This window comes from Choloepus didactylus, chromosome 4, assembly GCF_015220235.1.
Source record: "Choloepus didactylus isolate mChoDid1 chromosome 4, mChoDid1.pri, whole genome shotgun sequence".
Lineage (NCBI taxonomy): Eukaryota > Metazoa > Chordata > Mammalia > Pilosa > Megalonychidae > Choloepus > Choloepus didactylus.
In genome coordinates this window covers 188,316,838-188,321,980 of record NC_051310.1, presented here as the reverse complement: position 1 = coordinate 188,321,980, position 5,143 = coordinate 188,316,838, and the positions used below count along the sequence as shown (strand labels likewise).

Sequence of the window (5,143 nt, the reverse complement as noted above, 5' to 3'; positions counted from 1 at the left end):
AGGGAGCAGCAGGGGTTTCTCTGCCACAGAAATATCTGGTATCTCCAGAATTAGTAGTTCTAGTCACAAATGACACTCCCTGTGTAGGCAGTGAGCACTAACTGGGGAGTATTAGTGATGGTAGAAGCAAAGCAAGAAGTGATGCTTTAGCAGGTGTGTTTGGGATAAGTAAAAGGGCAGGAAAGCAATTATAACAAGTTAACTGATTACTTGTCAAAATAGAGCTTAGGACTGGGCATAGAACAGTGAAGGTGAGAGAAAGTCCCTGTCCTTGTGGAGCAGATATCTAAGTGGTGGGGGTAGTCTGCTGGTTTGACTCTATTATGTACCCCAGAGAAGCCTATGTTATTTCAGTTGAATCTTGTGGACTCAGATGTATTGTGGGGGGATCTCTTGATTATGCTGTTTCCATGGAGATGTTACTCTGCCCATTCAAATTGGGTCTTGATCCCCTTGCTGGAGCCCTCTATGAGAAGATAAATGGCGCAGACATTTTGAAGACAGTTCAGAGATGCTTAAAAAGAAAACACCCCAGAAGAAGCAAAAGGACACACTGAGAAGCTGCAGCAGAAGCCCAGGAACATTGAGAAATCTACTGAAACCAGAAGGTAAGCCTGGGAGGGAAGGATCTGCAGAGCCAGCCCTTTGCCTTGGCATTTGGCAGAGGATCTCTGGATGTCATCAGCCTTTCCTCAGAGAAGGCATCTACTGCTTCATTCCTTAATCTGGACATTTTCATGGCCTTATAACTGTAAATTTACAGCCTAATAAATTCCCATTGTAAAAACCAAAGCATTTCTGGTGTATTGTATTCTGGCAGCTTAAGCAAACCAAAAGAGGGAGATACTGAACAGAGAAATTGAGCAATGCACAGAGGAATGTCATGCAGTTATAACATAAGAGAGGAGACTGTCCAGGGAAGGGTAGGAGTGATGGATGTGGGGAATGGGTGTTCTGAGGAAAGGTCAGGAATCCCCTCTGAAGATGGGATATCTAAGCAGTGAACCAACCTGGGGGAAAGCACTGCAGTGTGAAGGGACAGAACAGGTGATGGTGATGAAGTGGGTGTGAGAGTGGTGTGTTTGATGATCAGCCAGAAGCCAGAGAAGCTTAAACACAGTAAGTGAATGGTGGCCCCAAGGGTGGAAAGTAAATGCCATCACCAGGGTAAAAATTTTTATTTTAATTTAGGAGAACAGTTGCAGTGATGTGGGGAAAATGAAATAGCAGGAAGAACAGAGCCCTTTAAGATGAGGATATTGACTGCTGCACTGGGTTTGAGGGGTGAGAGGAGCAATTGAGACAGGAGGATCAGCTCCACATCCTGTTCTGCAAAGACCAAGAGACTCCTGGTGCCCATGTATATTTCCTTCCTTCCCTTGATTTAGTGAGAGTTTTGTTCTCCACCTTTCTGTCCTCAAGTATCTGGTGATTCTGGCCACACTTTCATATCCATGTGCCTGGGAGGAAAGATCTGGGTGGGGATCTGTGTGCCTGGGTGGGGTCTGTGTCTCTCAGTGCTCCCCTAAGGGTTCACTGGGTGAGGACCCAGGTGGATTTATTCATCTTTAAGAATGAATAAATCCTGATGCCATCAACAACATGGATGATTCTGAAAGATGTCAAGTAGAATGAAGTAAGCCATACTCAAGAGGACAAATATTGTATGAATTCACTGATTTGAAACAATGAGTATAAGCAAACTCATAGATTCAGAATTTAGAATATATGTTACCAGGATATGAGGTTGAGATAAAGAATGGGAAGTTAAGGCTTAAAATGTACAGGGTCCATATTTGGAATGATGGGAATGTTTTGTTAGTGGATAACATAAATGGCATAGAACATTGTGAATGCAATTAATTAACAGCACTGAAAGAATCATATATCTGAATATGATTAAAAGAGGAAATGCTAGATTGCATATATGGAAAAAGAATATTCTTTTTAAAAATTCATAGAACTACAGTGCACAGTGAACCCCAAATTAAACAATGGACTTCAGTTAATAGTACAATTATAAAAATGTGCTGTCATCAGTTGTACCAAATATTGCACAATGAAAGGTGTTGGTGTTGGGGTGGTATATGGGAAATTTGTATGTTTTGCATAATTGTTTTTTAATCTCACCTCTCTAACAAAGACAAAATTTTAAAAATACTGTTACATCACCTTGTCTGTACACATATTTGTAATAACAGAGTTTATGTGGATTCCATTATGGAATCAGTTTTCTGTGACTTCCTTCACTTAATAATGAATGTCCTTGTCTAAATCTGTATTTAATCCTATAAATTATTTTTAGTTCATCTGTGGACAATGTTTATGTAAAGAATCCTCTAAATCCATCCCTTGATGTAATATTTATGAAAGAATTTCAGTGTTTATAATATAAGAATTTTGGTTGGTTTCCCTGAAGGTTTTTTCCAGTTAGATTTTTATCATGACCAAACTTAATTAAAAGTGGAAAAAGGTGCCTCAAAACTCATGGAGTGTCAGTATGGCCAACAGTTGGAAAACTGGTAATCTGTCATACATGCCCTCATCAAAGTCCTCACATTGTCAAGGGTTCATGGTGGAATCTGAAAAGGTTTTGTGATTTTTATTAGGATACTGATAACCAGTCCCATAGAAACCCTTCCAGAACTACAGGCAGAAACAAGTCACCACCAGACAGGGGCAGAAGGGTCCACAGCTCCATACCCAACAACCACTTCACTGATTTCATCCCACAGAGGTCTGGGAGAATGGGTTGTTTTATTAATTTCTGTGCTGCTTGTGAAAAAAATGCTTGAGCAGGGAGTCCCCTAAATGAAGAGTTGAGACAGGCCAGAGGAGGGTCTGCCCAGTTTCCTGCAAGTGGTAACCTCTCCTGGCTCTCTGGGGGACTGTAGATGGTCATGGGCAGCAAGACCCCTCCCCAGGAAGCTTCAGAATAACCAAAGGAGAAGAAAGAGAAGAAGGCAAAGAAAAATGAGAAGGTGAAGCACAAAGCAAAGGCCAAGGAAGAGATGAAGGCTACAGTGGTCCCACCAGCTAAGCATGCCCAGCAGAAGACACCCAGCAGGCTCAACAGCATGATGGCCAGCAGGCAGTTGAGGAAGGGAGGCAAGCAGGTGTGGGCCTCCTATGATGGGGGAGGAGGAGGAAGAAAAGTACCTACCCATGAGCTAGAACAAGAAGCACCAGCTCAGCCTGGTCATCAACTGTCTGCCCAGGGAGAAGCTGGGACAGTTGATGAACATCATCCAGCCTCAGGAGCTCTTGCTCAGGCACCCCAACCCTGAGGACATAGAAACTGACTTTGAGACTCTGAAACCCACCACTTTAGAAGATCTGGAGAGATATGTCAATTCTTGTTTACAGAAGAAAACAAATAAAACCATTCTTGACAAGAGGGAAAAAGCAGAATGCCAAGTCAAAAGATGAATTAGCTCAGGAAAAGAAGAAAGAGTTAGAAAAGTGGCTGCAGGATATCAGTGGGCAGATGAGAAACAATAAGCCCATGAAGAAAGAGAAATCCAGCCCCATGCCTCGGGAGGGCTGTCCCAGCTCAGCCAAAGTGGCTACTTTGAGTCTGAAGCAGCAGTTCCAGGGGATCTGGCTTGGGTAGCAATGACTCAGAGTAAACTCTGGTCTTGGACAGGAGAGAAGAGACAGATGTTACACAGCCCAGTGTGCTTCAGTGTTCCCTTCTATGGTTGATATATGATTTTCCTCCCAGAAGGTTTTGTATCCATTCTCCTGAATCTCATCCCCTTGAATAAGCTTATCCCAATATCTGGCTTCTGGTTCTTTTTTGTGTTCTGTTGCTAAATTCTTTTCTCTGAATTATACACAGAGTGAGGGAAATTTGTTACTTTTACTGTTTTAGTTTTCTTTGTCTACACACAGAGTAAGCATTCCGAAACACTAAAACTACATTTGTGTTATTATTAATTTTATTGAACTAAATCATAAAGTTTCCATTTCATTCACTTTATATCTTTATTAGTAATATTTATTTTGTCAGTTTTGGGTCTGTCTTCCATAGCTTTCAGTTATTCTCTACACATTTTGTTGAAGGTTTTACTTATTTCTTTTTCCTTTTGCTCTTTTTCAATATGTTTATGTGTGATGTTTTAGAAATGTCTGTTTTACTTTTTTTTTTATATCTCAATGTGTACATTATCTGAAATGGCTCTCTTTTGTTCTTTTGTTTTAAAACTCTGCCAATTTTCAATTTTCCCTTTTCTTACCTTAAAATCTCTTACTTTTATTCTCACAGCTTTATTTTGAGGTCTAATTTGGTAACATATTTATGATTTTTCATGAACATATTCTTATTATTACATGGATGAATGGCAGGGATTAGTGTCATGCCATGATAACATGAATAAAGGACAGGAAACCCATTTTGTGATCTTGTTGGAGAGGAGGATCTTTGAGGTCAAGGGCTCCTTTGAACAGCAGAAAAGCCCCTGGATTCATAGCGTTTGCTGATTTCCACAGGGCATGTATCTATCCCATGACCAATTTCAAGTTACCAAATGTTTAAAAACAGTCTCACAAATCTCCTGAACATTTAGTAACCAGCTCTTAAAAGCCAGTACATGACAGCCCAAGCTTATCTCCAGGTTAGGAGTGGAAGGATGATGTTGAAGGAAACCAATCACTCTCCTGGACTTCCCCAGGGAAGGAATGTACTGGAAGACTGTGTTACCAAGAAAGGGCTCATGCCTGAATATTCACAGAAGCCAATACTATGACACTGGGATATTGTGGAAGGAAAAATCTTTTATTGTGAGTTCAACAAGCAAAGAGACAGGTGCAAAGCTCAAATCTGTCTTCTTCTTCTAAGAACTAAGGGAGATTTATAGGTTAGAAACAAAGGGAACCAGGTATAGTGATGGGATTTAGGTTGGCATATTCTGATTTTCTCTTGGTAGATATATGCCAGGAGGAGTTAGGGAGTTTAAAAAATGCAAGTGTTAAGCCTAAGCATATGGGGAATGAACAGAAGCTCTATATACGAAGTCATACATCACATGACCAGAAAATGATGTCTTTAGTATGATGAATGGGTGAAAATTTAACAGGACAGATGTTATCAAGTTACTTTCAGAACAGTTAGTAGGAAGTGTGCAAGTGTGGTCTCAGGGAA

At 40.7% G+C, this 5,143-nt stretch overlaps 1 pseudogene; it reads left to right on the top strand.

The window, feature by feature from the left end:
* The first annotated feature begins 945 nt into the window (after window positions 1-945).
* LOC119533041 lies at window positions 946-3,629 on the top strand (annotated as a pseudogene).
* The last annotated feature ends 1,514 nt before the right edge of the window (window positions 3,630-5,143 follow it).